General features: G+C 41.2%; 1 protein-coding gene across 1 annotated transcript in view; it reads right to left on the bottom strand.

Annotated features, from left to right (window-relative positions):
* The window catches only part of LOC121697654 (synapsin-3-like), a 184,157-nt gene extending 170,535 nt beyond the window's left edge, over nucleotides 1-13,622 (bottom strand). Inside the window, exon 1 of the mRNA XM_042079276.1 lies at nucleotides 13,502-13,622. The gene's annotated coding sequence lies outside the window, so the exon portion shown is untranslated. The remainder of the gene's footprint in view (nucleotides 1-13,501) is intronic.
* Between the last annotated feature and the right edge of the window lie 10,907 nt (nucleotides 13,623-24,529).

The following is a 24,529-nucleotide window of genomic DNA, read 5'->3' as shown; positions in this document are numbered from 1 at the left end:
AAAGAAAGAAAGAAAGAACAGATTGTCATGTAATTCAATGTTAAATTCTAGATATATTTCATTTTGTGATGTACCAGTATAGGTAAGAAAAATATTCATTGTCATTAAAGTTTTTCTCAGTCTCTTTGGTGCATTTATGATGTGCACAACTAAAGACATGATTGGAGGCTGAACTAATAGTTGTGAAAGATTCAGATCTAAGAAATGCACAAAAAAGCAACTGAGGAAAGATGTCATTAACACAAGAGAACCAAAATCCACAAATAAACACCAAACTTGAGTCAGAGTCTGCTCAGCTTCAAAGCTCTGAAAAGTAGAGACACATTGAGGTCAGAGATATTCCATGTGTGGGAGAAGGGTACAGAATGTAAAAAATATAGCTTTTGTAGCACTTCAAACAAGGCTGACATTTTTAAAGTTTTTTTTCCAACCAAGTAACAACTCTGTCCTATTTCTGAATCATCGGAGTAGAAATTGAGGTAGTGCTCCAAGCGGTTTTTGAATGCCTGGGCCAGATGTTGCCACACTGGGCTGTCATAACACAAACATTACACAAACACACACACACACACACACACACACACACACACACACACACACACACACACACACACACACCACTGTCATTACACATACACACACACACACACACACTGACACTGCGCTGCCATAACACACACATTACACACATGTCACACACACACACACTGGCACGGCACTGTCATAACACACACATTACACACACACACACACATTCAGACACGGTCAGTCATAACACATTACCCACCCATTACACACTCACTGTTTTGTCATAATGATCAAGAGTGAGCATATTCAGTCTTAACGATATGAATATACACGTCTGATTTAAATTGAAATGACATGTTTCAACATAGTGAAGTAAAGAACAGAAGGAGAACATTGTGTTGTGTTTCCTTAAAGATGACATAGAATGGATGAACTGAGCATATCATCTTATTCTCTGATGAAGGTATGCAACTTTGGTCTCCCTATTCCATTAAGGCAAGGTAACAGCTCTTGTCCATTCTATGTCATCTTTAAATTGAAGCCTTCTACTGAGAAAAGCACAAGATTATAACTGCCATCATGATTGCCATACAGGAACAGCCAGCGAGCCCTAGGACTTCCAGTTCACCAGCTTCTATAGTAATCGCTGTAAACTGTCATGACCCCAGATGGACAACACTCATATCTCAGCTGAGGCCAGGACCATTTGACACAATGTGATTAGGTCTGTAGGAGTGAGGCCAAAGATTATGTGGTGTCTGACCATGGCTCAGGCCTTTGGCTAAAGCAAGATGGTGCGTTTCAAGCCCCATTTGAACAGCACTTAATGGTTTGCATACATACTAACATGAGTTTCAGGTATTAGGCATCCGTGCCCTTTATGGGCTTGTCTCTGCATGGGGGTTTGGCATTTCTGCCAATAACCTTTTATCTAATTAGCATGGATTCATGTGGGCAGGCTATTGATTATCTACAGTATATTTCAATGTAAACCGCTTGTAACCAACAATTTAGTTCTTACCCAGCTTGGAGCACTCTCATCCTCTGGTTGTCTTACTTGTGCTTGCAAAGTAGTATTTATTGTTACCATAAGGTTTCTTTCTTTGCAATGTAGCCTGAATGTTAGTTCTCACTTTTAAGTCACTTTGGATAAAAGCGTCAGCTACATTAATAAATGTGTAAATGTAAAATGTGATCAATGCCACAATGATGAGAAATCTGACTGTCAAATAGCCTAGAGGATCATAGTGGAGACGCCGTTGGTATAACAAAGTAATATTTGGAGATAATGCGCTTTGTGTTTTGAGAAAACAACATGCAGATACAGGCATACACAACCGTAGAGGGAGGGAGAGAGAAAAGAGAGAGAGGGGGGAAAGAGAGTGAAAGAGAGAGAGAGAGAGAGAGAGAAAGGAGATAGGGGAGAGTTGGAAAGACATACAGAAAAACAGAGAGGGAATGAGAGAGAGAGGGAGAAAGGGGTGGGGGGGTAGAGACTTTATATAACACTTCAAAGGGAGAAGGAAGTCCGGGTGTGCAAAGCACAGATTTATGAGGTGGTGCGTGATTCACAAGCTGGTTACGAATCCCTTCCTATCTCATTACATGAAAGCCCCCAGCCCCCTGAATGGCTTTTCATTTGCAGCATTGAGAAGCCAGCCTTTGATGGCTTAAAGAAATACAGACCGATAAAGAGAGCTTTGAGAAGAGGCCTTTGGTTAGACCACCGTCAGCAAGTATTGTGTATGAGTGAGTGAATGAATGAATGAATTACTAACTGAATGAATACATATATACGTACACATGAATGAATGAATTTGAATGAATGAATGAATGAATGAATGAGTGCAGTATGATGCCTGGGAGAAGGCGATAAGGCACATGACAGTGAGAGGAGCCTGATGGGAGGACAGGACAGCTGATAAATCACTGGGCCGGTGGGGGATGGGCAGGGAAGGCCCTGACTGTCATACGGAGTTGCTGAGGTAGCTCCACACGCACGCAAGCACACTGCACTGCATCATGGGGGATTTTCTGGGTGGTCTGAAGCATGAAGGGGATTCCATCAGAGACATATGTCTGTGAGATGCAAGATGCAAAGACTGGGATCCTACAAAAAAACACACACACACACACACACACACACACACACACACACACATCTGAGCAGGTAGATAAAGATGGAATGCATGTTTAAAAGAAAGAACAAAGGCCGGGATATACACATACACACAAACATACACATACAAAGACACACACACACACACACACACACACACACACATACAGAGAGAGAGAGAGAGAGTGAAATAGAGAGAGAGAAAGAGAACTGAAACAGCTGGAGAGGAATCTGTTCCAGGCAGGCAGAGTTACAGTAGCTGACTTGTGTGCGTAAGTATGTGTGTGTGCATGTGTGTCTGACTCTCACTACGCTGCAGGAGAAGTGCAGAAGGAAGGATTTCTCTCTGAAGGCAATACAAGAAGAAACAAGAAGATTTCAAACACCAACAATCTACCTTCTCTGCTTGTGAAGGTCCAGAGAAGAACAACACAGAAAAGGAAAAGCTAACTATGTACTATACAACATACTCTATATACTATCTAACGATAACTATATAGAATATAGATGTTATTTTTCATGTTGTAACATAAAGACAAATGTTAGTGCAATGTCAAGAAACCTGGAGAAGAAATATTCAAAACCACCCGCAAAACACGAACCTCACGACATTTGCGTGTGGGTGAATAAAAAACTGCATACACACACACAGATACACGTGGATCACGACACATGGATCACGAGGTTTATGTCAAGTTTTTCCGCATTTTCTTTCCTCAGAGCACAATGGGATTCTCAGCGGCTGCATGGAGTCACGCTTTTTGGATGCAAGAGCCTGATGAGTCAGAGGAAGTGTGTGTGTGAGCATGTGTGTGTGTGTGAGAGAGAGAGAGAGAGAGTGAGAGAGCACACATCAGCGTCCCCACACCAGGGGGTGGCAGCTGTGAGAGGACACATTAGCGCTGTTTGTTGCCTGATGGGTACCTTTGCTAATTAGCACGCCGAAGAGGAAGCACTCTGTGATGATCTGATCTAATTTAGCAGCTCTGTGCGCACCCCTCCGTAGCACCATCAAGCCTCCCAGTGACTTATTTTAAACAAGCAAAGTAGCACTTGGAGTTCAACAAACTGCGCACAAGTAATCTGCTGAGTTTTACATACTTTACAAAAGTAGTGTTCTTCTTAGTTTAACATACTGTAGAAAAGCAGTATGCTGAGTTTAAATGAACATACTGACATGCCAAAACTACAAGCCAGACTGGCTGAAGTAGCACACTGGACTGTTATCGGATCCATGATGTAACTATAAACTTACTAAACTGAAGGTCAGGGCCAAAGTAAGCTCCATTGCCCCCCATAAGAGGCAGATCTGTGGGCTAATAATGTGTCCCTGTGACATAATCTTATGTAACCTCCCATATGGAGCTGTCCACTATATGTGGTGCTGAACTGCCCAAGGGTACTTTTATAGACCTAGTATATAGTCTATAAAAGAAACATGGATCTTTTTCTTTCTCTTTCTCTTTCTTTCTGTCTCTCAATGGCTCAATCTCTCTTTCTTTCTCTCTCTCTTTTATTTTCTCTCTCTCCTCTTTCTCCCTCAAACCCTTACCCTCCAATTCCTTCTCTCTATCCCTCTTTCTTTTTCTTTCTTCATTTGTCTCTTTTTTATCTTTTCTTTTCATCAGAACATAAATCCGCACAGACTAACCTTTATCTCCCAATGCAGAGCCCTTTGACAGCTACAATGGGTTCCCCACCTAGGCTGACAAAATGTATGTGTGCGCAAGTGTGTGTGTGTATGCGTGTGCACGTGTGTGTGTGTGCGTGAGTGTGTGTGTGTGTGTGTGTGTGTGTGTGTGTGTGTGTGTGTGTGTGTGTGTGTGTGTGTGTGCGCTCATGAATGTAGTGTGTGCATGTGTGTGTGTAGGGGGGTCTGAGGGTGTCAATGCAAGAGACCCCTCAGTAATTAGTCTGCCAGAGTGACACAGGGGGTTCAGTCACTGACAGCACTAGAGCAGCTATTAAGCAGCGAGAGCTATTGTTCCATGGCCTGGCCCAACACTGCCAACATGACACATAACCACTCCTTCTGCCTGCTGGCTTTCATGGTCCCCTTCCTTCTCATGTCACATGCATACACTCACACACACACAGACACACCAGACACACACACACACACAAACACACACACACCAACATTGAACACACACACACACACCAAACATTGAACATACTGTACCCACTCCCTCTGCCTGCTTGGATTTAAGCATACCACCTCCACCCCATGTCACACACACACGCACACGCACACGGACACACACACACATACACACACATCACAGTCTTAAGCCTTAAAACACATCCTTGACTTCCAGTTCAAAGGTCGCTACACCTCATGCACATTCACAGCTGCATGCTCAGTCCTGACTGCATCAGTACCCACGACTAAGATAATATTATGGAAATAGAGCCTCGGCTCCACACAGAACTCAGGTCAGCTTGCATACACTTCTGTTGATGTGGCTGAGGTTATGTGACCTTTGTGTGTGCGTGTGTGTGTGTGTGTGTGTGTGTCTGGCAGGACACACAATTTATGCACACCTGCAAGAAGACAGATTTCCCCCTTTGACCTGTGTGAAGTGAATATATATTTAAAGATTTGAGAGAGCATCATAATATCACTACAATATGCAACCACTGTATCGTCCTTGGAGAAGGTCTTTCTCCCATTTCAATTCAGATATATACAGGACAGGTGTTAAATTCCTAGTGTTATAGGTTATATATCAACAACTAAGCCTACTTATCATCAAAAACAAAATCACCAACAAGGCAACCATTGTGGGGGAGGGGGGGGATCATCAACAGGGCAGCCTTTTAGAGCGTTTCACTGAGGCTCAAAGCAGGATGACATGAACAAGAACATGGTTTCAATTGCAGACTGCAGGTTTAGTTAGGTATGCATCTACGTAGGTGCTGAGAAGCAGTAAGCAGCATGAGTCCTGCTTTACAATGATGAGAAGTGGGTTAGTATGTGAGGGAATATGGCTACACGCACAAACCAGACATCACAGCCAATAATGGAATATACATGGAGCTTTCTGCGGTAGGCTAGTCTCATGAGTTTCGAGCCAGGAAGTATTTCCACTTTCTCCCATGGCTGAGCTCTCCAGAAATCAATGATTCATAAAGACATGTTTGGGCGAAGGGTGAGGGGTCAAATCAACACCATCGACTGAGTTATACCCACTGCTGTTTAAGTGGAATACAGAGCTATACGAGACAGCTTAAGGTACGCTGGTTATCTGAAACTGTGCAGTCAGATCTTCTTCTCATACCCACACCATACTGCTTTTGATTCTTTATAACTCAGGCTGAAAGATCTCTGTGACTGTGACAAAAGAAAGAAAGTCATCGAGACCGCCTAACAGCCAAACACTAGAGCTACAGTAAATGGAGCAAAACCTGTTAGTGGCCAAAGCTGTCTATTTATAGCATACTCTGGTGATAAAGACAGACACACAACGCGTGAAAACAGAGTGTGCTTTTCACTCGTTTCTCAGAGTTGCTAGGCAACATTTTGACAGCCATAACTTCCATACAATAATGATATATCATATAATTATATAAAATAATATAAAGGTGCATAACAATAATTACTCCCTGCTATAATGACCCTTACATCCAATTTTTTAATAATCGCACACAGTAACCTCGAGTTATTACAGATATATGGCTCTTCAGAATCCTGCAACAAATTCCATTAACAAGAACGTCTGGAGGTCCTATAAAAATGACCACTGTAAAAAAATTATGACCACTGTTAAAAAAATAATGACCACTGTCTCTGCTTCAAATCAGGGTCTCATTTGCCCTGTCGGAACTTATTTTCCGACAATGACTGGCAGGCAATACATTATCTCTTACGTAATGCAAGGCAGAAATGCTACATTCTGACTCAATATGTTATGAGCACAGCAGTGCATATTAAAGTGATCAAGGAGGCTTTTTACTCACTTCATTGCACCATATTGCAAAGTTTTGTTTTAAAAATGGGGAGTATTTGGGGCGTCTGAGAAGTGCTTAAATGCCAAGGTAGTGGGAATAAAAGGAGCAGGGCCCTAATTGGAATGATTAAAGAGCAAGATCAACTCACTCAATTGGCAAAGTGTCTCATGCATTAACTAAAGCTATCGTGTGTATTGAGCTGACCCACCAATGTTTGAGTTTAGGATCTTGCTCATTGTATTTAATTAGCAAATAGATCTGGCCTCATTATTAAATTAGCTTTAGTCAGACCTTTGACTTTTGGCACTGGACACATGCTGACATGCTGTTTAGTTCTAAAACCACACATTGGGTCAGTTATCATACTGCCTGACAGAGAATAAAGCCTTTGGACATACATCATGATAACAGACGTTAAAGATCTGCGTGATCCATGACGATTGAGACCAAAGAACAGCAGTAGCATTAGGATACAAGGATACAAACTGCCATGTCATAATTTCTCTTCTTGCTCCACAGTAATTTCTATGAAGTCCCACAAAGCAACACAGGCATCTCACACATCATCCTTCTGAGTATTTTCTATCCCAGCATTGATGGTTAGATCTGACACACAGCATCAGCACCGATAACAGTGTATCCTCAACACTGTAAGTCCCTGCGGACGGTTGATATAACATAGCACAATCCATCTGCTAAATGTCAACATGGATAGAAATCAAGTGGCTCTGAAACAGCGCTGAAGTTCAGCCGTAGTGACACAAGTATGTGTGTGCTCCTCCTCACCACCTTAGGCTTGCTGTTGACACAGCCCTGGCCCACGTGTGGGTGACCCACTGTGCTCCCTACACACTGTCTGCCATGCCACTGCAGGCATCCTCTATATAGGGCCTCTGCATCATTCCTGCATGGTCAGTGCCAAGTGTGTGTGTGTGTGTTTGTGTGTGTGTGTGTGTGTGTGTGTGTGTGTATGTGTGTGTTTGCGCAGAATAGGCCAGGTGCTCTGACTGGCCCATTGTTCATCACCCCACACCGCATCAGTGCACCTGAGACCTGAGAGATTCTGCCCTGTATCCCAGATGACGACCTCAGGTCACCTCGGTCAGCAGATGGTTTGTGCAGTGTAGAGCCAGGTGGTGTCATCATCATTTTCAAAGAGACAAATGATGTTATATGCACATGCAATAGCCTGGGGAATACGATTGGGGTGCCATGCCAGAGAGAGAGAGAGAAAAAGAGAGAGAGACATGGAAAGTGACAGAAAAAGAGGGGTACAGTATGTGCACATGGATACAACAAGACAGAGAGAGAGAGAGAGAGAGGGAGAAAAGAGAAAGAATATTAGGACACAGAGAGACCAAGACAGACAGAAAGACAGGAATGCAAAAGAGAGAAATTGAAAGAGAAAAGAGAGCAATAGTTGCACATGGAGAGACTAAGAGAGAAAACAGAGGAGAGAGAAGTGAAGAGACAGAGCAGCAAGATAAAAGTATTTATGGTATAGAGGTATTTATGCTATGTTTACACGCGGCCGGCTATTTTCATAAACGGACATTTCACCCTCTCCGTTTTCAAAAATAACATCGTGCACACCTGTCATTTTTCAGAAAAGTTTTCTTTTACACTAACCCGGGTATATGCCTTCAAGAGCATGCCAAACCTGTACGTGGCAGTGTAACGAAAAAAGCTCAAGCCCATGTTAGCCAATCAGAATCCCGAAAATATCAACATCAACGAATCACTTCCTCATTCTCTTTTGAACTGACTAAAAATCTCCGCCTCGTCACATAAATCTCCGTTTGTACCTGTTTAGACGCAAATGAACAAACAGAGTTTTCCCAAAAAAAACAATCAACCTGGAGTTTTTAAAAACTCTGTTTGCGGGGGGATAAAACCTCCGTTTGCGTCTAAATGACAGAGTCAAACGCAGAAAAACATCACCAGTTGCATTGTTTTCGTTGTCACAACCTTAGACATGGAGAGATGAAGATGGAGAGAAAGAGAAGATGTAAAAAAGAGATGGAGGGGCAAGAGAGGAGGAAAGAAAAACAGATGGATGATTGTGAAAGATATACAAAATACAGGCAGAGAAAGAGTTTGAAAGAAAGAAAAAAAGAAAGAAAGAAAGAAAGAGAGAAAGAAAGAAAGAAAGAGATACCATCAAGCAAGTCGTAAGATGAATGTTATCTCATTCCACAGATGACTGCAGTATTCAATACTGTAATGAATTTAGCAGATAAGAAAAAAAACACATTGAAAAATGACTCCAGGAGTTTTAGCGGAGACAATAAACGTGACACAGACTGCATATGAAAGAAGTGCAAATGAGGCGACTACAGACGGAAGACAAGGAAATGTCCCTGTTCCCCAATGTGCTCAAGCCCCAAGCCTCATTGGCTCAGAAAGTCACCAACGCGAACACCTTCAGCGATGGAGTTTCATGTGCATCTCAGCGGGCCTCATCTACGTCTTGTCACCACACTGACACTTTATCCAACAGATCACCTGTGACTCAGTTGTCTGTCAGAGAGTGTGACTGATATGATAATCACTAAGTTACCATTTTACTCTACTGTGTGACTGACTTGTGGAAACAAGAAGTTTAAAAGAATATTTTGAGTGGCACGCAAATATTAATATAAAGTGTTTAAACACAACATGAATATAGAACTAAAGTGAGCAAGACATTTAAAATGTAAAATTAAATACTTTCTATACAAATGGAAGAATGCCACAGTTTTGGGACTACTTTCAGACATTCAGTATACCTTATGTTTGGTATGAGTTTAAATAAATGGAGTAGTTAAACAGTACATCACTTTCAGATACCGTTCCAAGAAAGTGTCACATGGTATTTCTACAACCATTTATTATATTCCAATAAAATGCTGACGCTAAAAAACACACACACTATCCATTACTGGAATTCAATGGCAAGAGTGAAACATCTGAGCTTCACTTTCATGAATTGACAGCACAGTTTCATACATAACTAGAGGTATGAAAAACAACCTGCCACTCAAAACTTCTAAACAACAAAGTGTGCATCCTTCACATTATATAAGTCAGCAAAGTGTGCATCCTTCACATTATATAAGTCAGCAAAGTGTGCATCCTCTCCTCCTTAAGTCTGCACAGGATGCACTCATCATAGTTCGCCCCATAGTTAGCCCTAGTTCACACATGAGCAGATCTTTTTTAAAACAGTGATTTCTCTCTTTTGTTCCCGTCCATATGAGAATGCCAAAACAGCACTGTTCAGAGCATGCCAAACAAGCAGGCACCAAAAGAAATGGTATTGTAAAGCCATGCTGGCCAATCAGAAGCATGAAAGAAGTTTAAACAAAGGAGATTACAGTGCACACTCAAGACAGATCATTTTCCCACTCCACACGTCATCAACACTTGTCTTCTGAAAAAGATTTCTGGAAATCTTCACAAGGCATTTTGCAAAGGTGCATTTTCAGTGACCTGAAGTGGAGTTTGTGTGGAGACAAAATGCCAGAAATGTTTTTTTCAAACCCGGATTTGTATGGACAAGGCATAAATCCTGTTAGCGGGATAAGGTGAGGGTTTATAATGAATAGAGGATACACTTAAGCAATCAGCAGGTCAGAGGTACAGTATCTGGGCTTGTGTTGCTCACTCAAAGTGCACTGTCATTGTGCTATTTTCAGCAGAAGATGGTCTTAGGATATGTTGGGAAAACAGTAATATAGCCTACAGTACATTGCAGGAAGTCGAAAACTGGTGGATTATGAAGGAGAATAAGATCCTTCACTTGAGTGCTGAATTCAATGAGTGTGATTAAAAATTGTAAACATGTTTTTTACGCTGTATAGCCACTGTTCAACAATGAGTTTTGGATGCAACTAATAACAAATCAAATATAAATGGCATATGCAATTTCATTCATGATTTCCTCCTGTAAGCACAGTGTCCTGTAAACTGAGACATTGAGTGAATGCATGACCTTTCAAGATTATTGAATTAAACGTTCATTCATGGGTTTGGCCTACTGTTTATTTTCAATAACAGCCTTTGATTTGATAAGCTATCAAAACAATGTAATAATCCCCTCCAAGACCTCTGTTGCTAGGTAAATGCACACATCATCCACTCTGTAAAACAAATACAACATGTCAGATTGTTTCCCAGAGAACTGAATTCCATTTGTGGTGGTTGGTTTGCAGAATTAACTTGAATGCAGTACAAATTTAGTACAACCTCGAAAATCATTGTGTGGTGGTCAGTGTTGATATTGTGGTGGGCCGCCACAAATAAGTCAATGTATGGGAAACACTGTGTCGAATACAAAATCAACAACAAAACATAAATTTGTCCTCTCTATTCATACCTCTATCTAAACTAAATTCCGTATAGTGTCATCCAAAGGGGTTTGAACAAACCAAGACCCAATTAAATACAACTGGTATGAATGGTATATCCCATATACTGGGATAACACCACTTGACTATAAACACTGCATTAGCTACCTGCAACAGGCACCAAACTCATTAAAAAGTACTTTTAGTGATGAAAAGACACTAACGGTGTCTAAGGGTGCACAATTAATTGATTTTTAATCAAAATCGCAATTTGAACCAATGCAAGTACCCCTCACTGCAAAGGCTGCAATGAAACATGCAGCTTGCAACTCTGTCCCAGTGGTTAATCTCATCCCATCTCTGGTGTTTCTATTCATGTCATCCTCCTTGTGTGACGGACAGTGAAGCTCGTCTAACAGGAGTGCTGTGCTTCTCATGCACGCCCACTAATCAGTGGCCCAACTTAAAGAGAAATATTGGAATACTGAACTGAAGCTTGGCTTTCAAAAATGATATCGCAAATCAAATCACAATTACAAAACCTGTCCAAAAAAAATCGCAATCAGATATTTCCTCCATATCGTGCCGCCCTATTGGCACCTCACTAACACACACAGTGCACAGCGCAAGTGTTGCAAGGCTGCAGAAGCCACTCAGCCCTCACTCCAGCTTTCCAGACCAGGCAGTCACACGAACTCAATGGTTTGTAAAGACACAAAAGAAACACCTGAAATTGATTCACAACACTAGCCCCATCACCACCAGCTTGTTTTGTTTCTCTTAAAGGATCACAGGACGCATCTCGATCTGAGGAGTTTTTTCGAGACTTTTGTGTTCAACTTAATCCTCTAACCGCCACCACCAGTGTTGATTACAAGCTCTATCAGTGATACTGAATCCAATTCACTTCACAGAGAGACAGAAAGACCAAGGCTGAAAATACTGCCATAATCAACACAGCAGAGTGTTGCAAAGTCAGGGTCTAAAAATACAGGCAAGCTGTCTAATATCCAAAATGCTTAGGGGATTAGGTGACTCAGGCTTCTGCCTAAGCCCCTTCTCCGCCCGCTAATTCACTGATACTGCACCACTACCCGCAAAAATGGAGCCATCAATGAGAAACCCCCAGGGGTATTCTCAACTGTAGTGCCCAGAATGGGGGAGTTTAGTGTTTAGCAATAAAATATACGCTCCTGGAAGAGTCAGTCATGATCAGGGTCTGCCTTGATACGTGCTATTAAAGACTCTGAAAGATCATCTTGGAATCAAACATGATCTTGTGATCTAGACTGCAATGAAACGATAGCAGCATGTTTTGATGTTGTGGTGGATAATGATTATTATCCTCTTTGGGAAGGTAATGAATAGCTCATGATCCTAAATGATCTGTCTCACACTATGCAAAAGCTTCTTTAACTGCGTCCCGATAATGCGTCCCAAGTCATTTGAGAGCTCCACCGATCACTGTCACTCACAGACTCACCATTTCATTCATGATCTGCTAGTGCTCCGTTTCATTCATAAATATATGAACTGACACACACACACACACACACACACACACACACACACTAAAACATGCATATCCATACATCTATTATACGCATGTTATATCTTTCAGTGTTCATTTTGGAAGAGAATGAATTACCCACTTCTAAACATAAAATTCAAATGTCATCTGTCTTTGTTCATGAACTACCTACAGACCTAAGATTACCTATTGATATGAATATTGATACTCATAACTTCATTATCTGTTGTTTGTAAAAAAAAAAGAGGCCTTTTCTTATTCAATTACAGATCTAGAATATGCAACTGGACTTAATACAGTCAATACAATTTAATGATGAAGGCATCTTCATTTTTATATTCAATCTTCCTTAATCCCATGCAATGAGTAGGTAATCTGCAGGGCATGGTAGGCCCTATTAGCTGCTCAAATATAACAGCTCAAAAAAGCAAGCAAGCTGAAATGTCAACAAGTCGACTCCTCCGAGCTTACTGCTTGCACTTCACAATATAAACACTAGCAAAAAAAATAAAATATGCAGAGCGATGTCTTGGCGCAACAGCCGAGAAGGGCTGCAAGTAGGCTACCAATCGATTGATTCAATATTAAGAAAACTGAATCGAGGTGCGCAAAGGCAGCTCAGGTTCACAGCTGACTGCAAATGAGGGAGGGAATTCCACGACGGATATCCCCTGCCTCTACCGGTTTCAGATCACGTACAGTAAACTATATTCGGTGCCCCTGCAGCAAAACGACTCTCATGCGGTAACGACAAGCAAACTTATCAAACGACATACATCATCTTAGAAATTCGGTACCCACGGTCAACCATTAACCTGATAAACCATGCGATAACACCATGGATACAGTGATGCATGTTAAACTACATTTATGAGGGAGCGGTTAGGCTGACAGCAGTAGCTACCCGATACATCACTGTATTAATTAAATATGACATTATTTTTTGTATTCAAAATGTCAATATACCGTCAGCAGGGTTTACACTCATACAATTACAAAACTGGCGAGAAAATATTCCACGTTTCAGTAGTATTTGTTTGTTACCTCAGAATGAGTCGGTGCTGATGAGGGGATGCCCTGCGCTCGTGCCACAAAGCCTACTCTCAGCTCGAGCCTCAGTTCTTCGATCTGTCCCCGTGTTTCTCAAAGCATGCCGGGAACATGAGCGGGGGAGCGCCGTCCTGCTGAATCCTGTCAAACCTCGGCTGGGTAGGGAAATGTGAAAAGCGCCTCCCATCGGCTGATGATGCGCGTTTTTTCATTAATATTTAATTTCAATTCTAACCTAATGATGTCATTTATAGGGCTATTAGGAATAGCGTCGCCTTGTCCTCTGCTATGCTTTAATAACGCTGTTTTTGAGAAACGTACACTGCAAAAAATGAATTCTAACCAAGTGTTATTGATCTTATATTAAGATTAAAAAATCTATTTGGTATTGTTTTTAGTATGAAAAGACCTAGCGCCCTCTCAAAATATCATTTTGACTTAATTTAAGAAGACTTTAACTTATTTTAAGGAGTCTTATCAAGACAAATTTGCTCAACGCACTGGCAGACAAATTTGCTTGTTTTCAAGATGAGATGTCTTAAAATAAGTCAATTTTTTTTTTTAATTAAGTCAAATGATTTCACAAGAAAGCGCTAGGTAAGTCTCTTTATACTGAAAACAATACTAGTTTTTTTTATCTTGATATAAGATTAATAACACTTCCTTAGATTTTGTTAGATAAGCAGTTTTTGCAGTGTAGTGCGGGCCTACTTTCTGAATCTTCTTCATAAAGACATTATAGGCTACTTTGCTCTGGGTTCTTTCCCAATTCTGTAGGCCTGTGTATTTGTTGCCATGGCAAGAGAGAGCTGTATGGCTGAGGTAATTCAATATGATTTAATGTCAATGCAATAGGTCTACAATTAATTTATTTCAACCATATAGGCTAGCCTATACCTATAATAGGCTACACAGTTTTACAGGATTTTAACCTGCAATGATGTGAGAAATTAACAATCTGACCTTAGCTTAACACACATATTTTTCAACAACAAAACTCAGATAAAAAATACAGGTTATTTTGGGGTGAGCAACCTGACTTAAAATTATTCCAAAAAAGCCGCTTCTAAGCCATACTTGTTTCAAGTATGAACCTTCAAAGGCTCCTCAACCCCATGCCTAATGCTGCTGTCTCCTGATGAAGACTAGGGCCTTTGTAAGCGCATAATCACCTAGCTTTGCCGTTATGGAACCATTAATCAACAGGAGCAAACAGAGTGACAGTGAGAGCCTGCCCTAATGAATTTAAAGCAGCCCTGCTGTGTTTAGGTGTCAATCCCGGGATTTGTTTGAATAGGGATTCAGTTCTGAGGAGCTGGTTGTCATCATCTCATTCCCCAAGATGTGACAGGCTGACAAAGATAGTTTGCATTACACATTCTATGATGGGTAAATGACTGTGTGTATATAGCGCTTTACAATTTTACTGTATGTCTCAAATTCACACATGCATGTACACACTTATACACTGACGGCGGAGGTTACTATGCAAGGTGCCAAGCTTCACATCAGAAGTTTGGGGTTCAGTGTCTTGCTCAAAGACTCTGATTGCCCAAAGACTCCTTTACCTTCTGAGCCACTGCTGCTCCCTTGATGAGTGTGTGTGTGTGTGTGTGTGTGTGAACTCACTCTGTTAGGTTATAGGATGGGTAGTATAGGTAGTAGTTAGTAAAAGGACTTCCGCTGTTGTTTTCAGTAATCAGTTCTGGAATGAAGCTTTACAATTGTGAATAGATTGGCTCAACTAATTAATGATTTTGATATGATAATAATAGCATAAAAGATCTTTGATGACATAATATTATTTTATATAAAATGGTAAGTAGCCTATGCAAACACATACGGTATGAACACATACGAGTCAAAAGTACACATTGTGGTGACTGCTTTCCATAAACTGATATGCATAGCTAATATTTTCTTAATTTTCTGGAACTCATGTGTTAGATATCTGAAGCAGGCACCATTGATATTATCTATCTGTATTCAGCTTGATATGATTAGTAATTCAATCTGCTCATATGATTAATTAAAGACCTTTGGAAAGTATTCTTTATCAAACACAAAATGGCCTTGAGTCACTGCTAAAGGCAACCTCACAATCAAGTGTTTTGAGATGAGGTGGGGAGATTAACAGGGTCACAAGAGACAAGAACAACGTGCTGATATGCTTTGAATTTCAATGCGACATCCATTTTACATTCAACCAGGCTTGTGCAAAATTCCAAAACTGAATTGAAACTGGCTCTTAAATTCCAATTCAATTCTTGAATTTCACTTGCATTTCAATTGAGGTAGCAAACAGGAAGCAGAATTGCAATTCGAATTGTGCACAATCCTGCATTCAACCCACAGGGCTTCTTACTCTCTACCTTGTTCAAACACACATACACACACAAACACCACACACACACACCACACAAACACACACACAATATAGCATAGCACATAATATGCATATACTTTATTCCATACAAACTGTGGCAAAACTATTATGATTAGTACAGTAGATCAATTCTCTACCGTAAGATGTCCTTTTATATATTGTAACTTACCTTTAATGTATCTTTCTAGCAGCTTTTTTATCTGAACTTTGTACCCTTTGACAATGACATATTGTGCATATATTTTTTCCAGCAACAGTTATTCTGAAAGCCCACTACTCATACTCACGATTTCAATTTACATTACCTGGAACAAACATCACACTAACCAATGTGTGTTCTGGTTTTAAACGCTGTGGTTTGGTGACAGTAATAATGCTAAACCCATTATTGAAACTAGTGGAGGGCTGAGGAGAGAGAGAGAGAGGGAGAGAGAGAGAGTGTGTGTTTGAATGTGTCTGTGTGTGTGTGTGTGTGTGTGTGCATGCGTGTGAGCGTGCGTGCGTCTATGAGTCAGATGTGGCAGTATGAATATTTCAGCATCATTCTCCACACTGGTCCATCCCCCTCAGGATGCTGGGAGGCTGATGCGGGATGCTGCATTACATTACCGTGGCGATAAGGCTAATTTGAGAATCTTGGCAGCATGGCAGTGATAACAAATTAATAAGCAACACAACCAAGAGCCAGAAGAGACAAATGCAGAGTGTGGGCTTGCTGAGGTATAGTTGAAAATCATATCAGTTAATCCTGAACGAGAACAACCATAGTGGTACACAGTCATGTCACTTACATAATTTAGGACTTTTGGGTCTTGTCTTAACTGAAACAACAGCAATAAAGTGAGCTGTAAAGAGGTTTGTAAACAGTGTGAAGCTGAACCTTTGAGGTAGACACATACACAGCCTGGTATTTGACATTGGCAACAGATATTTCAAATCCATCCTCAACAATTTACATGAATATTTTACAACCAAAGCATACTTCACATTCCATAACTGACAGCCACTCTGAGCCTTTTTCTGTGACGCACAATGCAGAGAAACAGACAGCCAGGGAAGACATTGCTGGAAATCAGTGGAAAGACATGAGGAATGAATCAAACAGCAAGAATGTATGGAACAGATATAGCCTTCATTTGGCAGATCTACTGCTCATTTGGCACAGGTACACCACAGCAGATCTCAGTGAAGAATTTGGCAAATCCCGAAAAAGATTGTAACTCACAGCGAGTTGTAGGCTGGCGCCAGTCAACAACTGCTTTGACCTTTTGTTGATCCGTCCGGATGGTCCCAGCTGAGACAACATAACCCAAGAATGAAGCTGGAATATGGTCAAACTCACACTTTTCAGCCTTGATTTGAGTTGATTCTCAAAAAGCCACTGAAGGACTTGGCGGACATGGTGGATGTGATCAGTCAGAGACGGATAAAAAATCTAAATATCATCCAAATAAACAAAAACAAATGTATTCATCATATCTCTCAGGACGTCATTGACTAAGGCTTGGAAGACAGCAGAGGCATTGTCCAACTGGCATAACACGGTACTCATAATGACCTGTTGGGGTATTACCGTAAAAGCACTTCCACTCATTCTCCTCTCCGATCCGAAACAGGTTGTAAGCATTGCAGAGGTCTAGTTTGGAAAAGATGGAAGAGCCATGAAGTAACATAAGAGGAAGCGGGAGGAACAGCCCTTGACTGTCATGTCATTGAGGCTGCGATAAGCAGGAGAGCAGGAGAGGAGGACAGACAAATTATGCCTGCAGCTAGTGAATCTTGAATGTACTTTTCCATTGCTTCAGTTTCAGGATGGGAAAGAGAATACAGGTGCCCCCTAGGCGGTGCCTTGCAGGAGAGCAATGCCACAGTCCTCTGGGTGGTCCCCTACTGGTGGCGGAGGCATGTGAGCTTGGCAAATCTTGTTGCCACAGTCATAAGGACAATGTGGGGGTAGAGCAATATCCCAGGATTTACTGAAAACAGTTTTGAGGTCCATGTACTCTGGAGGGATGGCAGTCAGGTCTGGGAATTCCTCTGGGTGGTCCCCTACTGGTGGCGGAGGCATGTGAGCTTGGCAAATCTTGTTGTTGACCCAGTCAGTTAGCTCTCCACCTGTGGCACTGCTGCAGCCGGGCATCAATTCAGATAGCCTAGTCCACGTGGGCATCTAAGCCCTTGTGTGATTAATTCATCCATAATGCTCTCTGAGAGATCATTGAAGAACACATCAAACAGGGCTTCCGCATTCCATCAACTGGAGGCAGCAAGAGTCCGGAACTCAATGGCGTAGTCAGACACAGAGTGATTTCCGTGATGAACATGTAGCATCTCCTGCGCTGCCTCTCTGCCATGTTTGGAGCGTATAAAAACCTTCTCGTCCGCAAAAGTGGTGAAGAGTTTGCAGAAAGGCTCTCGGGCCTCCCAGATGGCTGTACCCCACTCTCTGACTCCTCCAGACAGCTGGGTAATGATCTGTAGGAAAAGTAGATGGCTGCAACTGAAAGATCAGATCATGTTAAGACAGGAAAGAGCGACAGGTTCCAGGCTCCCCTGAGTAGTGTTCGGGAGGGAGCAGATGGGGTTCTGAGGCTGAAAGAGTAGGCTGTGGTATGACGGGTGCCGGTGGAGGTGATGCAGCTGGGGTCTGGGCCAGTTGGAATGGTTGTACCTGGGCTGTGAGATCTGTGTAACCGGTTGACATGGCTTCCACAGACTTCCCTGGACAGACGTCCAGCTGCTTCTGTAGTCTCCCCAGCATGACTGTCTTCCACTGGCTAGGGTGTGCTGGATCCAAACTAGCCAGATTGTACTATTATGCTTTCTGTTGTAAAGGATCCACTTGCAGACAACACAGCTTAATTCTCTGAGGGTTCTTTTTAATCAGGAATAACTGGCAACAAATCCATAACAGTAGACAGTCTCATAAATCCAACGGGCAGGCAACAGGTCAGAATTCAAGAAGCAAAAACAATCCACAGCAGAGTAATCAAAATCCGAATCCAACAAGGCAGGTCAAGGTAGGGATGTGACGCTCAAAACTGACGTCTTGAAACAGTGTAAAGCTTTTGAAGTGCAAGTGTTTCCTAACACTGTTTTGAAACGGCCATGTTGTGTAACCAAGGTGAATTTCCTTGACTTACCGTAAGTGAATCTTTAGTGCATTTCACCGGTGACAGCAGCAAGCTGTTATGTGTCGGTGCGTTTAACTGGTTTAATTGACAGTGTAGACTATAACCCAGCTACAGTATAGACATGATGGTGTAGTGGTTACTATGGGTAAACGCCATAGGCCTATATTTGTGTGACATGATCGGATTTCTGATATTTTAGCCTTTTAGGTTATAAAGGATTTGTGGTATATTTGGCCGAGAGAGCATGATGCAAACATTTGCCATGGTAGATCTTGACTCTGGAGGACCATGACATTAAGGCAAAAGTGACCTACTGTAAATCTAAACAGACATTTTGTGCAAAGCAAGCGTCAATTTCAGAACAGGTGTGTCTATTTCAATAGTTAATCATGATTACTCACATATTTTATCTCATGATTAAAATTCGATTATTTTTCATTTCAGAACTTTCCAAAAGTCCATATTAACAATGCAAAGCAATTATTAGCAGTGTATCTTGATTGGGAAACAAATTAATGCAAAGAAAGTTACTTTATGAATTAACTTTAAGACATATTTGATTATTTCAAATCAAATTTCAAAAGATGTGCAGCGGGCCTGAGACAACACAATGTGTTCTTCAGAAATATAGCTGAATAAACTGAAATAAATGCTACAGCAGAAGTGCACAACATGTAGGACGCATGGTAAAGGGCCTAACAAACTAAAAATACTCTGTATGTTCATTACATGAATACATGACCACAGTACAGGACGAGTTTTGTGAATCATTGTTACTTTATTCTTTTTTTAATCACGTAAAAAAATCAAGTAAAATATAAGTAAAATATAACAACATAGTTGTATACTTGGGGTAGGCCTACATAAAAGTAACCCATTCATGTGAAAAATAATTTTAAAAAAACAATGTCAAACATACTGAATGTTCAATTTTGGGCTTAACAATAGCATTGTACACAAACAAAACAAGCTAGGAGCAGGAGATCAACTGCACGTAGAGTACAACATCTATAGTGAAGAGGAGTACTATTTGGCAGGATCTCTGAGATGAGAGGAGACCCTTAAAGGCTATGTGCTCTGAGAAAAGACAAAATAATTTCTGTTTGGAGAATTCTCTGTCCTTAAGATTCAGGTGTTTTTTTCCAGGTTTTTCACCAGAGTAGGGTCGGCCTCCTTTAGAACATTGTAGAACTCAATTTGGGCTGTGGATCCTTTATTCTGTATCATGGTGAGCAGAACACTGTTCCTGCTCCAGTTGATTAAGAACCTGCCTCTCCTGGAGCGGAATCAGGATGGAGGCGAGGACAGAGGGAAGACGAGTCTCCAGAGCTGCCTTGTGCTTGGAGAAAAAATTCTGCCCTGGAATGGGATGCGTTGATGGTGCAGACACTGAAGGAAGAAACAAAAGTAATCAGAATGTGTGTGATTGTGGCTCTCCAGATGGGCTGTGTGTGCTGAGAGCTGATGACCTCCATATCAAAGCCTCTAACCCACACACAATAAGTATGTGCCTGGATTAAATTATACACTGTAGCGGCGTAACTACCGACGGTCACCTGGTGCGGTGCACTGGGGCCCAGGAGCGGAGTGGGGCCCGCTACCACACCCCCGACATCGGTCCCCTATCCGCTCCAAACAGAGGCACAAAGGCACAATATTGAAGCGCTGGGAGAGGGCTATGCACAGAGTAGGCTAGCAGGATCCAGTGCGTTCTGGTGTTCTTTCTCATATTTGTTTAAGCACCCACCCGTGGTCTGATTGGTAAATAGGCTATTTGTAGATCGATATTATAAAATAAAATATTTTAAAAGATCGGACTACCAGAATAATTTGTCTGAGCCAAATAATTTCGGTGGCGGACCAGCTTTGGTCGCCTGTTGTCGACTCATGTCGTAGATTATAGCTTCAACTTGAGGTGTTTTGGTGATATTTTAATTCTATTTAGACTGAACCGACAGGGAGGTTTAAAAAAAAAAACCACACATTCAGCAGACTGGGAGTTTAGAACTGCGTTGGTGTTTATTATCTTCATAACTACAGGAGAAAGGCAGAAGCCTACTAGGAAGTGTCTTTGGCAGTTTGAGGACAACGCTAGCGGCATGCGATTAAAAAAAATGAACACGTTATGCTTGGTCGGTCTTTAATTGCATCGCGATTAATGCGTTAACATTGACAGCCCTAATGCTAAGTCAATATACAATATTTGCATACCAGATGTCAAACTGCCATATATGCCTGTAATTACATGACATGCCATCTTCTGGTCAAGATATGTGCATGTCAAATACAGGTTCAATTGTTTGTTGTAATATTAATTTCTAAACATGCCACAATATTTATTTATTTCTAAAATACTCACATCAAGCCATGCCCGTAAAAATGGAATTTATACAGTAGCCTACATTGTGCTGTACAAAAGAATGCCACATGTTATTGATATTTGTTGTCAAAATAAAGGTGATGCCATACAATGTACTGTGGCAATGACATAAAGAGGGCACTATGCCAAAGCCCAAACTCTCTGTCACAACTGTTTGGACTTTAGCTGGTCTCGGGCTATCAAACTCTGCTGAGACATCTGTTGTTGAAGGCCTACTTCCATCTATGCAGATAATAACAACATGGTCAATGAAGTCGATATTTTGTTATTTCCACAAATTCTGTCATGCACTATAGGCCTATTGTTCTAAACTTCAGAGGTAATATGATATAAATGTAGGCTACTCATGCAGTCATATAGGGTTGCACTTCAAGAATTTTAAGTAGGCTAAAGTGAATCTCAATTCATTGTATCAATTGTATTGTATTGGCTTCGATTAAATACCCCTGCCCCTAACACTCATGGGCTGTCTGCAGAAGTGTCGGAATGGACATTTATTATGACCGCCGCTAGCGAAGCAAAATTTCGTTCGTCCCCGGGGGCCACTCCCCCCCCCCGCCGTGCTGGGCCCCCCGAACCGCAAAAAAAGCAGTTTTTCCTAAATAACTACCTGAACCGTGGCACTGAGGATGAAGAATCTTTTTATGGTATGTTGGTCTCAAGGGCCCACATCAACCTGGCCCATAATCACTCATTTGTGATTTGCACCCCCCCGGTAAAAAATGAAAATGCAATATCATTCTGCTTTAATCGCCCCTATCTTCAGTTAAGATGTTCTGCACCAAATTTTATGTGTATGATTGACCTGGCATTCTCTGGGGGTATGCCAAGTTTCGTAAAATTTCATCCATGGGGCGGTCTAAAAAAATTTAGGTTATGTGTACATTTAGTGACTGTACACTCATTGGCCTGTAGATGGCGGTGCACACATATACACATGCACATACACACAGGTACGCACATACTATTGGTATTAGAACGGCCGATACATAATTACAAATTCAGTAGGATTAAAAGAAAGCCAAATATTCATAATCATCATCATGGCTGCATTTCCAGTATTGGCGATAAGTAGTCGTTTGTCCACTAGATGGCGGTAATTTTGTTGGAAGTTTAAAGTGGGTTGGAAAAACAATGAACGCTTCCTACAAGGACTGTAGTTTACAGCAGAGAACGTATAATAAGGATAGGACGATGTTCACATGAAATGTAATTCCCATTTCTTCTTGAAGCCGAAATAAATCTGAGAATGTTTATCGGACATGCTTGGTTTTTACTGCAGGTACGTTAATCTTATAATATCAATAAGGACCTAGGTACAATAATGTTACCGTTAGCGTTGGTTGAGTGATGGAGGCCAATTTGATTGCATTTGTAGAAAACTATAAATGCGGTTATACCAAGCAAATTGATAGCAGCACTGTAATTGTATCTTTCGACTGTCATTTGTTGCACGTGCTACAAAAGTCATTCTGTGCAATGGAAGATTTACAAACGTTACACTGGTCTGATACAGTTTTGCCTATACATGCGTGAGACTGAGACGCCTGTTTATTTGTTTGAAGTGCGTGCAGGGTGTGAGAGGGGAATCGATGTGCTTTGATTCCAGCTTGGTAGTTGTAGTCTGTGAGATTAAAAAGCACGTGTGTGTGAAGTATCCAAACAATGACACCTTCATTTCATTATGGCTGCTTTAGCAACACACCTTAAGCTACTGTGTAGTGGGTCCCATTTAGAAGTGGCTACTTCATTCGCGCTTTACTCATGGAGCTGCGTGAATTTTATTACAACTTTTCATCAAGTTTAAGTCCGCTTGATACTGATACTTGATACTGTAAGGCGTAAGCCATTGGTTTCCAAAGGAGATTTTATTTGTGTCGCCAGCATAGCATATTGACAATTTATGTTGTAAATAGGCCTACCTGTAGCTTAGGGAAGCTAACAGCTTTCTATTAGGATCTAGTTTGTTAGTTACAGTTTTGTCATAACTCCCTAATGCATTTTTGCATTTAGAATAGCCAGAGCGTGGATATCTCAATCGGAAAATTAAACAATATCGGGCGCCTATGGACTAGGCATTGGTGAACCCAGCCTGATCTGCCCGCTATTTATTTTTTGATTTCTTAAAGATTGAGCTTGGTCTGGTGAAAGCCAGACAAGCCATGGACCTCAGTTACACAATGCAAGGGAACGTGAATCAGCCTATATTTGCACGAACAACAACGGACAACAGCTCTTCAACTTTGGCCTGTTAAAATGTGTATGAACAGTCTAGCGACGCATTTCATCAAGGCCCATTTGGACATGTCAGTTATTTGCACCACTGGTTAGATGTAAAACAGCATTTCGTTTCAGACTACTGTTGCTTAATTTGTGCATTGACAATAAAGTATCACATGAACTAAAGATGACTAAAATCTTATGCAGAAGAAGAAACGTTCACAAAAAATCCATCTATCCAAAAATGACATTGTTTTTGATAGCTGTTGAAAACGGCATGGAACTGACAGAGATGTTTTTGTTTATTTAATTTATTAATAAATAAATACATACATAAATAAATAAAAATATAACATTATGCTGATACCTTTTGCTTTTCCCAAATACAATGTAGCCTACAGGTGTAAGTGACCTTTCATCAATCCAGTTGCAATGGATGAACTGTGATGAACTGCCCTACTTGTGATTGTTTAGAGATGTTAAAGGTTTTATAACAATGCTACAACTTCTTTGGCTATTCTACAATCTATTCACCTTTTCAGCGCCAGTAGGCTACTTTCTGTGCAGCCGCACACACACAGGCATGCCAAACAAGCATACACAAAAGTTTCAAGAGTGGGGGATGGAGTAAAAGATGGAGACACATTGATTAGTGTGATTTATTTTCGCGGAAAGGATGTACAGGACTGAGCGGCGGTCATATTTTGTACCGCTATGCGGTACATCTAGTTGTAAAGTGTATAAGACAACAGAACTAGAACATGAAAAAAACAATCTCCGGCTAAAGAGAACCAGATTTCAAAGTGAATATGAGCTTGGAAACATAACCAAAACCTCTTTCAATCAGTACCCCTATCTATGAGAATGAGTCAAGCCAAGTGTAAAGCTTGTAGGGAGAGACA

This window comes from Alosa sapidissima, chromosome 22, assembly GCF_018492685.1.
Source record: "Alosa sapidissima isolate fAloSap1 chromosome 22, fAloSap1.pri, whole genome shotgun sequence".
In the NCBI taxonomy this organism is placed as follows: Eukaryota; Metazoa; Chordata; class Actinopteri; order Clupeiformes; family Clupeidae; genus Alosa; species Alosa sapidissima.
The sequence above is the reverse complement of the archived record's forward strand: the minus strand, read 5'-3'. Positions and strand labels throughout refer to the sequence as shown.